Source organism: Mastigoproctus giganteus, chromosome 13, assembly GCF_048544385.1.
Source record: "Mastigoproctus giganteus isolate SK-2022 chromosome 13, ASM4854438v1, whole genome shotgun sequence".
Taxonomy (NCBI): Eukaryota; Metazoa; Arthropoda; class Arachnida; order Uropygi; family Thelyphonidae; genus Mastigoproctus; species Mastigoproctus giganteus.
Window position 1 is genome coordinate 72115671 of NC_143587.1, and position 12770 is coordinate 72128440.

At 37.0% G+C, this 12770-nt stretch overlaps 1 protein-coding gene across 1 annotated transcript in view; it reads left to right on the plus strand.

Moving 5' to 3' along the window:
- Positions 1–12770, plus strand: part of brp (ELKS/RAB6-interacting/CAST family member bruchpilot) — a 461964-nt gene that overhangs the window by 91276 nt on the left and 357918 nt on the right. The window lies entirely within an intron of this gene.

The window sequence follows — 12770 nt, forward strand, 5'->3', positions numbered from 1 at the left end:
AATTCAAGGTAGAGCTCGACAAATTATCGGTGGGGATGAACAAGTGAGGTGGGTGTTTTTTTTTGGTTCTCGATGAGAGTTGGTTGGTGGTTTTTTTGTTGGCTGATGTTCCAATACTACCAATACCAATACTAATAATAAAGTACACGGTACACGGTAACTCTTAAATTACCTCGAAACCTTCCATTTGATTAATGATAGTCAGTATGGACTGATATATTAGCTTATGTTAGTCATCTTTGGACAATTCGATGATTGATGAAACGCAAGCAGTTGCGCGCGACGTTCCCATGGCCTTCGATCGTTTTTGGCATAAAGGCCTTCTAAAGCTCCCATTTTATGGACTATTTTTGCAGTTGGATAGCCAGTTTTCTCTCTGAACGCTCACTGCGGATGATAGTAGACTGCTGTCTTCTAACTTCTCCATTAATGCTGGTGCTCCCTAAAGTTCAATCCCTTCTTTCCCTCTTTTAGCATTAGTAGTGGCATATGATGCAAGAAAGCAAGCTTATACAGCATCAGTCAAAAAACAAAAAAACCCACCACTTCCCATTTCACCAATCAATTTCTCCAAAAGTTTGTCCAGTTCTTCTTTAAATTTGAATAGGTAGTTTTCTCTCCGAACGCTCACTGCAGGTGACAGTAGACGCTGCTTCTAACTTCTCCATTAATGCTGGTGTTCTCAGCGTTTCCTTTTCTTCTAAATAACCACTCACTGTAAGAATATAATATCAAATACGCTCTACCATGAAATATAGCTCCCCATCTCTGTGGTGGCGTACCCAAAACCTCTCTCAAGTTTCTAGGCTCTCTCTCTCTCTCTCTCTCTCTCTCTCTCTCTCTCTCTCTCTCTCTCTCTCTCTAATTTGGCATCTGTAATGTCAAATCAGAAGAACACTGTTCATGAAAGTGTCAATGTACACGTGCTGCAACCCAATCAGCATCCATTCACTTTCTAGCTCCAAATTCACAGGTCCAAATTTTCCTCTTTCTCACCCTTCTACTTCTGTTCTCTGAAACAAACTTCTTTCACATGTATTTTCTGAAAATTACAAGTACATAAATTTAAGTCTATTGTCAACAAGTATCTCTTGTTTTTTCGGGTTTCAATCCATACATGGTACTAAGTACTATAGGTTCTAATATCTTTCGTCTTTGGGGTTTTCATAAACACTTGTAGAGACATTATAAAGACCATGTAAACTATGATACCATACGAACTGGCACACCATAACCAAAGTAGTCCAAAATTTCGCAAAAGAACAACAGTCTCACTACACCCGTTCTTACTCAAGAATCGAACCTTAAAGTAACAGCTTATACTTGTTTCTTCGTTCATTCCTTTTGAAGAGGTGACAATAATGCCATCGTTTTTTATGCTGTTTGTATCCTTTAAATTATAATTTTGTCATAATGTTGTTAAACAGCCTTCAATTCCTTAATTCATTAACATTCCATAATTTTATTAACACGATGTTGTTAAACAGCCTTCAATTCCTTAATTCATGACTTTAAGTTGGTCATGAATTAAGAGAATAAGTTAAAATCTTGGTGTGCGATTTTAGGTGTAATATTGGCATTTTACTTATTTAAACTAGTTACTCCGAAATGAAAAGAATACAAACAGAATTATCTGCAGGATGAACCAACAGTTGTCTATATATTCGTATGCTGTATTATGATATAATATAATAGAAAATTTTGACCAGATGGAAATTCCTTTCCTTACTTCCTTGCTTTAGATCAAGTGAGTTTTCGCAACTGCAAAAAAGTTTAAAAATCATATCGCCTTTCCACGAGTTGAAATCAGGCACCGCTGGAGGTCAGCTACTCGCTTCCTAACAAGAACGTGTTTGTTTTTAATAAAAAATGAGTTCTATCGCTTTTACATGTATTTTCCATCCACATTTAAGTGTTGACAAACAGTAATTCATTTTGAAAAAGGGTTAAATCTGTCTTTTTGTATATGAGAATTAACTGATCTTCATGGTTTAATATCACGGTGGAATATTCATGTAGCTAAGTGAGCCAAGTTAGTATGAGAAAATCAGAATTTAAATATACTTAGAGGTCAGATTGAAACTTCAAGATTAAAGTTTTAAGTTAACTTTAGGTTTCAAATTGAGATTTTCTTGTTTAGCTAGACGAAAAAGCCGAGTGTCCAGGGGCGTAAACTTTGTTCTCCACGCCTGAGACCGTCTAACTCAGCCACATATTGAGAAAAGCCCATGAAAGGTCCTCACGTCATTTAAGGGATTGGAACTCTGGCTTTTTCCACCCATTGCGGAGAGAACGGTGATTATAACCACTGGGCAACCCGCGCAGACTACGATGATTAAAAATAAATCAGGAAATCTTTACGTTGTAATCCTATTTTCCCTTCTCTTTGCTGCAGTGAAAAAGTAACACTGAAAGGAAAATGACCGCCTCCTTCATGCGACGGTACGCGGTATCTGGGTCATTTATCCTAAAAAAATGCTTATGTGATTTCATTCAGTAATGCTTCTGCTCACTCTCATGGTTACACAACCTCCTTCTCCTTGATGCGCAACTCATGGTATGTATAGAAACGAAGCTTCTGCTGCAATATTATATAGAGACCGGGTCAGTGAACTCTATACAAAGCAAGAGGTCATTTTATTTCTCATAGAAATATAGGATACCTTTTTATAGATTCAGTCGTCTGTCGTTTTACCATATCGACAAGTAATCACAAATAATGAATTTCTTCAATCAGAATGATAAGGAACAGCTTTATCGTCCAGAACTTTTCCAAATATGTTATTCCAATGATCCTTATTAGCTTAAAATTTTTCTAGCGCTCCAGAATATTACCATTACATGTATTTCTATTAAGTAATTTGGACTGGAGGGATGAAACACGATTAGATCTAGTAGGAACACTAATTCTAATTTAAATTTCATCTGAAGTTTTTAACGTAATCACCTGCGGAACTAGAGGTGTCTTCATCCTCTGTTATAGCTGTGGAGGAAAATTTTCAGGGATCTTCATATATTATCAACAAAAATATTTCCTTAATAAACAATTAAGTATTCTTTCTCTATAATTTTAAATCACTCACAAAAAATAACTGGAAGCTTTTATTAAAACCTTCCGGCCTAATTGCATTAATATTATTTTAAATGATATATTTCAATATATATGATGCATAACTGTAACCGAACTCCATATTATGCGAATAAATATCTCCCATTATATAAAGGACTAATAACTCCAACTATGTCATTTCCATTCTGAACAAGGTGCATCAACTTGATCTGATACTCAGAAATGCATATAATCATAATGTCCGACAAACCTATTGAATTGAAATCATTTGCCTCTAGCAGTTTCCTTGTATATGGATGGAATCAGTAGGAAAGAAGATTTTAGCGAAACAAGATGATCTAATAGGTTAAATTACTTCATTACAAATACTGTAGAGTATGTTCGATTTTGCGTACAGTAAACTTCGTGTAGTTGTGCAAATATTAATGCATTACATTTAAGATGTCTCTTTTAGAGAGAACAATAGATTTTCTATAGGCATAGATGAAACAAGCTGAATGTATCATTCATCACCAAGTTTTCACATTTCAGATTGCCTTGATTCGTCGCAAGGAAGCTTGCCACTATAATATCTATCTAGTAGGTTCTCCTATCGCCTGCAAGTATAACATATTTTCTGAAATGGAAAACAAGATGAAATCTCAGATCGGCTTAACATTCTGCGATGGTAACGTCTTAGGCAGATGATGATTTTTCCATCACAAGTACTTCATTGGAATTAGAAGATACTGATAGGTTTTTATTCGAAGTTAATACGTTAGTTATAAATGCGACTCACCATGCTTCTGAAAATTCTGAAATTATCCTTGTATCATGAGTAATTCACATTACTTGTTACTCGCGCACTTGTTATGTATTTTATTACCTCCCATCCATAATTGTATACCTGAAAGTTTATTCTTTTAAAGTTTGATTACGCCTATCGATTTACAGATATAGAAGACAAAATTATATGATAATCCAATTCGATTATTTTAAATTAATTGAGTAGTTTTTAGGATTAGTTCATTATTATTTGCACTTCACACAGTTCTTTGGAGTACAGGTATTGCGCACTGTTGCATTATAATATTTTTAAAATATGTATTTCTCTCATTGTATAATGAGAGAAATACATAAATATAATATTACGAACTATTATTAGAGTTACTCGTAATTGATTACATAAACTCGTATTTGTGTCTGTAAATTGCCTGTGTTCTCTGGTCGATTTGCCTGTTTTGCTGAACGAAACAAACCCAGTTTCTGGGAGAAAAAAAACATTGCTATCAACGCCTGAGACCGACTAATTCAGCCACAGAGTGAAAAAAGCCCATTAAAGTTCTTCGCGTCATCGACGGGATTCGAACCCGGGCCTTTTCCATCCGGTGTGGGGGAAAACGGTGACAATACCACTGTACTACCCGCCCAGACATTATATAACGGACTTTCAACGAGGCATGATTGCTCGTGCAAGTTAGGGAGGTGTATTCATCTTCGAGACGGCGTCGAATGTGCTGTTCTCGATCTAACGCTGTGCGAGTATACCATGTTTGACAGACAAGGAGGAAAACAACCAACCTGTACATCAATGGTGCGAAACCAATGGTGGCGGAACGGAGTGAGAGACGACTGCAGTGTCTCGTACGAACAAACAGAGCAATCATGGTTGCACAACTGACGTGTGTCTAGACAGTCAGATGTACTCTATCGAATGGGATATCAGAGCAGATGGCCAAATCGATATCAACTCCTGACTGCCCATCATAGACAACCGTGTCTGATCTGGTTCTATTTCATTATTATAAAATAATAATAGAAAGCACAACATTCACAATAATAATAATTTCGTGTAATCATCGCCAGTAAACATGGTCATTGGATGAAAAACCTGAATTTCTAGGAGGAAAGAACCAGTCTTCGCTAAAGACCTGCGAATTTTGGTCTTGATGCAAAAAAAAAAAAAAAAAAAACTCCATTAAAGTTCCTCTCATCGAAACAGAACTCCAACCAGGCTTTTGCCGCACTGTAAGGAGGGGCACCGATTGTAGCTATTGCACTATTCGCGAGAGTCAAGGTAGTGCTGTGTACTCCTTAAATGCTGCCGAATATATTGTATGCGTCGAATTTTGAAAAAACCAATGTGATTTCGTTGACGTAATACAACACTCTTGCAAATTAAAAATTGGGCGGAAAAGTTCCAGAAAGGGCAACAGTTTTGAGGTAAGTAAAGAAGTCTGAACAGGGTGGGCCTGTGAAATATGGTTCTCCATTTACTTATGTGTAGTTTAAGTGATGTTGGGATTGGTTGGTCTTTTCAATAGTACGATGGAGTGCTGATAAGTTCTTTGCCTATAATCGAAAAAAAAAAAGAAATAAGTTAATCCAATTATATACATAGTTTATTCAACATCACATACTTTCTACAACCATGTTCCAGCATTTGCAAACCTCTCAAATATAAATCGAAAGATTGCTCCCCGAACCAGACTTCTCTCGAGCCAGGCTACTCGTATGACGTCCTAATTTGTTGTTTGATACCCTTTAAATGTTTTTTGAGATTTTTTGAGAAGTAGCCTGAGGGCTGCTTCTCAAAAAATTTGGGTTACCACTTGGGAGAAAGCTTACACGTGTCCAAAATGTCATGAATAAAACGTTTCCTGGCTGGACATGCTAAGAGTCACAGCTATCAAAGATTTAGCAGAAATTCGTCTTTCAGATAGTACGCGCGTATCATAGTGTGACGTCAACATTCATGGCCTCTCTGCATACTCAGTGTCAAAACAAAAAAAAACCATTTTAAATTTTGCAGCTTCGCTTTTGATGGTTGCATAGCATTGACATTGTTCTCCTAACGTAGCTAACGTATCAGCATGAATTTTCTTTGGTGTTTTCCCTGTAGAAACAGATATTTTATAACTGCTCTACCTTCAGTTTTTCTGAGAGTGACATTTTGGGCTGACGTCCTGAAAAAAATAAAAATGGACATTACGTTTTTTAGGTAAATGGGCTATTTAACATAAAAATATATGCCCTTCCATATTTTTACGCCCATTGCCAAAAAAAAAAAAAATGGAGTGGGTCGGACCGAGAATTTATCAGCACCCCTTCGTAATTGCCGTATTCGAATTCCTATAATTATTTCCTGTGGGATTCCTAAAGGGAAATGTCTGCAGGAATAATCCACAAAGCGTAAGAATTGAAAGGTGAAATCAGATCTTGATTTCGCTGTGGTCATCCCTGAAGATGTCCTCCACAGCAAACCTGAGAGGGCATTCTGCAATTATAATATACTTCAAAAGAAGTCTGCGAATGATCTTGGGCGCACAGGGATTATATGTTGAATATAATTAATTTTGGCTTAATTAATATACTCCCATGTCTTACGTGTTTAATGACACCATACTAATCGATGCCATCGCAGTACATCAAAATACAGATATTCATAACTGCTCCGTCCTTTCTTAATGACACTATATTAATAATTATTCGAAAATAAAGAAAACCACAATAAATTGATTTAATAATAATAATTGATATGTTAACCACCATTATAACAATCAAAAATAAATTGCTTTTAAGACTGATTATTCTCTGTGAAAAATGTAAAGTTTGGTGAGGTTAACTGAATTTCAAGTACTCTTAAATTTAAAATATTTTATTTTTTAATTTCCTTGATGTTTACAAAAAATAAGGAATGTATTTTTAATTAAATTTTTTACTAGATGGATTATCTGTCATACGAATACTACATAAAGCAGGATAAATAGAGTTGTTTGTTTGGCTTTTAATTAAAGATCCATGTGATATATATTATGTACGCTATATCTGACCAAAAGCATACCCGTGCATGGTGCAGATGTATTGCTGTTTTTATACGTTAGGCTTAGATGTGTATTAACAGACTTGGATTTAAAGGCGAGCGCTTAAATAGAGTTGTTCTTATCGATGCGCGAGAGCCTTTGAAATGTCAAGCCTGCTGCATTCACCTTGCGAACTATCCAAACTTCTAACACCTGCTCTACTTAAACTTGACAGCTAAAATTTGCAAACAATTTTTCAAACTGCAAGAAACGCGCTTCCGTAAACAAAATCTAATACAGCTATCAGAAAACGCCTTAAGTTGTGAAAGCAAAAGGGCTCTCCCAACCCGCTAGACATCGTTGTTCGATAAAAACGCTTTGACAGGCAAGCACACAGAAAAAAGAAGAAAAATAAAGAAAGCAAATAGGCCGCATACTAGGCTTGATGCTTCCGCGACGTTCACTAAATCACCGGTTCCGATAAAAGCCGTCGAGAGTCACCCCTGTCGTCTCCACCCATTTCAGCAAAAGAGGGCATGCCGGACTCCCGCTCTAACAGGCGAAGATAATTTTAGCTCTTTGCAGCATAGTGTCATCCTGCATGGGCATCCTGATAACGGCTAAAGTATCGCTCATCGCCGTCACCTGCAGTGATAAAGATTTGTTAGGGCTTCTGGTACGATTGGCATTCTGATGCGCAACACCTCACTTACCTATTAAGACACTATATGTAGCTACGGTCAACTGAAGCTCGTTTTCAAATATCCTTGTTAAAAAATAAAACGAGTGCAACTTTTATAAGAAATAAATACAGTATATGTCGACGCAGCAGTCAATTTGCTGCGCGTTAAAGGAATATTTCTTTAAATGCTTAATTTATATTCCATATTTTTGGTTAATTTAATAGTTGAGTTCCCTTTGAAGGTTTTCCTAACAATTTTAGTCTTCGTAAATTGTATATCAATTTTCGTAATATCCACCGCTTTGGGAATGGCTGTGGGTATGAAGTTAACTCCCGCAAGTTATTTGCATTTCAATCAGTGTATTGCAGAAAAAGTAGCTCGGATGAATTCTCTAAAAAGCTAATAACTTCAGGGCCATCAGTTCATTAATTATCATTTCACGTTACCGGTAATTAGTTGTGTTTTTTATTGTAAATTCTTGATTTACCAGAGTAATTCCTAAGTTTAAATTGATGAAGATACACTGAATACTTCAGTGCTGATTTGGCTGCGATTTTTATTTTTGCCATGACGTCGCCGTCAGATACACTTCAATTTCGATTTAAAAACATTGGCATCACTTGATTAAACAACTGGCAGATATGTTTGAAAGGAAATGTGATAAAATTGTATAATGAAAATATAGTTGCAGGATTTGTGGGTAATCAGCCATCGTGCCTTAGAACAGTTGGTATATTTGTACCAGTTTGTGCCAGGGGGTTTCTTCGATGTTTTGAAGAGTTCGCTATAGTCCACCTTGTATGAGGTCGATCTTCCTGTATTTTCCATCCTAGTCTCTCGGTGTAATGGAATTTAGTGAATCGATGATGTAACAGCTACGAATAACAGAGCGTGTAGCGTATTTACATTGACATAACCGCTCCACACTGCCTCGCGAGAAAAATTGATACTGCTAGCTGCATATCTAGACAGTCCCCAGAAACGCCAGTAAACTTCTTCAAACATAGTGACATTTGCCCAGAGTATTCGTAATCTCTCAGAGGATTAACTACGAGGGATACTCAATATCTTTACTAATCTGATGTGGAACACTAATGCCTTTGAACTCAGTTTTGCTGTGGACAAACCTGAAGTTGAGATATTCTCGTTTCTTGGTAGCTCGCTTAGTTAATGCTTATTTATTTATTATTGTTATTATTTTTGCTTTAATTTACTTTACTCTATAACCTGTTTGCCGTAATTCTGGTAGAAACTATCTTAACTTTTCTTTAATGCATAACTTTTTTTCATGTTAGACCTAATTACGAGAGTGGTTCAAACACGGCAAAGTGTTAACCTCGTTATTTCTTTAACTTCGTTTGAACTTCATTATTCTTTAACATATTCTCGTCCTCCTCTAGCAGAAAATGCCTTTAATCATGAAACTAATGCTTGGATACCATCAAAGAATTTCATTAGTTGCTTGTTGAGTCACTCGTGTGCCTCTTTTCGGACCTCGTCATTAGAAGTGTTTTTCCCCTAACGCCTTTTTGAGTGGTCCAAAAAGTTGAGTCATTTGAGCCAAATCAGAATAATGAGAGTATGGTAACATTTCAAAACACAAATCTTGAGTGCCGTCAGCAGTGTCCGTCGCTTGATAGAGGACACTGCCATGCTGTAAACATTATGGGCACATTTTTGTTCCCAAATATGGCGATCATTACCTGTACTGCAGATGACATATGACTTGGAATTTCTTTGGCTTTCGAGAGCTTGAATAACTCATGTTTTATTGGTTCGCTTACTCTCAAGTTGAAAGTTATGCATATCTCCTTCATTCAAACCTGGCGCTAATCTAATATTTTTTCACCTCCATCTCCATTTAATTTAACTACAGTGGCGAAAAAAAAACTGTATCACTTGTGAATTTCGCGAATAATGTGTTTTGCGCTGCATTGCGGTTGAAGAAATGTTCGAAATGCATTTGCTATATCGAATGTATATCTCTGTAAATGAAATCCAATAAAAAGACTCCACCTAATATACCTAATTGTCATAAATATCTTCCCAAAGGATAAAATTCGTAATTAATGGAAATATGAGAAATCATGCAAATGGCAGTCGTGACAACCAAACATACATTTTATTGCATTTACGTGTGCAAACTGAAATGACAAGTTAAAGTAATAGTATTACGTACTGTAAATCATCAAAATAAGTCCTCAATATTTTGTTGTTCCTCCTCGAGCTGCAATTACAGCCTTGCATTCTGGCGTAGAGTTAATCAACTTCTGGATATACGGTTGCGGAATTTCGTTGTATCACACCCTTATAGTGTTCTCCTGCAGCTGAATCTTACTTGTTGGCCTCTTCTGAGCAATTTTATACGACATTATGTACCAGCTATTTTCAATAGGGTTCAAATAAGGGCTGTTTCTGGGCCAGTCCAACACTGTAATATCAACATTTCTGAGGAATGACTGCACCTTAAGGGAGAAAAATTATGTAAAACATGGGTGTAAGTATGTTTTAAGCCCTTTGAGACAAGAAGACAAACCTCATCGTTAAATCCAAATAGCATAAAACTTACCAATTTTTCTGTGTCCCAAAGTATACTGTTGAAAAATGCAGTTTTGGACGTCTGTGTAGTAATCCCTGATAACTGGTTTCAGGCACTCCTACAAGATAGCAGTGTAGGTTTCTGCATTCACCGTTCCGTTAATAAACTTAATTCGCTCCACCCCTTTGCTTGTTATGCATCCCCAGACCATCTGACCGGCGGGGAACTTTACAGTCGGTGTTATGCAGTTAGGATGGTATGCCTCCGATTTTCATCTTCTGACATATCGCTTCCCATCCGAGCCATGCAGGTTGAATTTCGATTCGTCGGAAAAGATGACGGTGTCCCATTGCTCTTTTGTCCATGAAACATCTGTTTTAGCCCAAGCAAGCCGCTTCTTCCTCATTTGTTGGGTCAACAAAAGCTTCTTTTTGGGCCGATAGGCATGCAGACTACATTCCGAAAGCCGTCTTTGGATAAGCTAAGGTAAGGTATGTTAGTGTCCAATGGCTCCTGGGATTTCTCCCATCTCCGCGGGTGTACATTGTATCGGGGCCAGAGGTATGAAGTGTGTGGGATCATATGCTGTATATTGTGTTGTGCCCTTTTTTACTCTGGTCTATAAGCCGCCGAGCCCCTAGTGGGACCCGACGTTACCACACCGTGCCGCAGGGAGGCTGAACGGGTGTACCACTGATGCTAGAGTACTCTGGTGGGTCCTGCCACCTACTTTCCTGGGATTTCAGTGGCTAGAACCAGATTTGAGAATAAGATGATCTCTGTTTCTTGAGCAACGGTTGTAATTTTAACAGAGCGTAGGGTTGTTCGCTGATAGGTCGGACAATAATTTTGATGTATTTAGATTTAGACCAGTGGGGGATGTATATATATGTATATATATACACATGTCTTTGGATAATTCGTGCACTTGTTTCAACACCAGAGGCCATCTCAAAATCCAGTTTTGGATCAGGAGCACTAGCATGCGATTACGAAGGCATAGTCGTTTCAAATATCGATCTTGGGAAGGCGTAGTCACTCTCTTACGGCCTGATCCAGGTCTTCTCTTCACATCACCGATTTCACGCTTTAATTTCAGCACCCGGGATGCTGTTGACTGGTGGCAGTCTATTTTATCAGCGATAGCAGGCGTAGAAAGCCCTTCCTGGGACAGAGCAACAGCTACACTTTTTTTTCTTGGTGTCAACTGAAAATATGGAGCTATGCTTAAATCTCCGCAAAACCGAATACTAAATGAGCGTGTATACCTTTCCAACGCCGTATTTATAGAAACGGCTGATGCAATACCTTGCAATTACTGTCTGATTCAATAGAAGCGTTATCTGACGCAATAATTTTGCTTTGCGACAAACAAAATGACTGTAATCAAACAATATCTTATAAGTTTCACTACAAATGTTACTTTTTTAAGGTTATGCAGTTTTTTTGTCCACCACTGTAATTACTTCACCACCTCAAAATATTTCTCGACTTAAATTGTTAAAATCATTTGTATTAAAGTACCCGATTCCGAAATACTTATCACTGATTATTTTAGTACTCATAATTCCAGAAATAAACACCAAATAAACCGTTGTTTTGCTAATAATGCAAAGTAAGATTTTTTTTAACACTTACACAGTTTACCGAAGATTCGGATATCCGTGACTTTGCTTGCCCAACCATCCATGTCCAACGCTAGTTATCTAATGTAGGGGCTGTGGCTTTGGAAGATTATGTAACTAGATAGAAACTTCTGCAGGATCTGTTTCTCAACAGCTTTTGGAGAGAGCCTATATTGTCCCCTGCGTGTACCGACAGCCTTATCACTGTATGTCGTTAAGCCAGCGCTTCTTTCTTTTCCCTCATTTTTGTTCAAACTGCTTCGTGCATACGCAATCTTAGGTTGGCATTTGCTTTCTCTGTACGATGGGCCTATGGGCGACTTATATTCACCTTTGACAACTGCTACAGCAAACCAGTTTGTAGTACTCTATTTACAAGTGTTTAATTGTGTATAGTACATTCACCCACAGACCGCGTAGACTAATATTGAGGTGAAAGTTGAACACACACAAACATCATGTAAAAAAAAAAAAAAAAAACTACAGAATTATAACAGATTAAATCAAAGTAGCAAAATAACAATACAAATAGCAAAGGCAAAACATTCTGCTACTATAATTCTCAATGCCGCAGTAAACGTACTTCACTTTGGCCGCGTATTATAGGTAGGAAAGTGTGAATCGCACACAATAAAAAAATTTGGAATCGACAGTGTGTAGAACAGGGGTCGGGAGTCTGCGACCCCTGGTCTAGACATTTTTATTTGTATCTCTCATTTTGTATATTTATTAAAATAATAAAAAAAACAATATTTTCTCGCAATCATTGATACAATTAAGCACAAACGACCGAATGAAATATATATGACACTAATATATTATACATTGTCATGTTTGAATGCATGTTTGTTCATGATATTGGCCTTAAGTTTTGCATCTACAAAAATTAATCATATATCATTCTAAATGGTTCAACCCGGGTTAGAATACATATTATTAACCTGCAGAATTTGGTACATTAATTTTTAATACAAAATTAAGTAAGTGGTGGAGCGTTTGCCAAAATGGCTAACTGATAATGTAAATGAGAATATTATAAGCATAACCATAATGTCGAACTTATAGTACTGC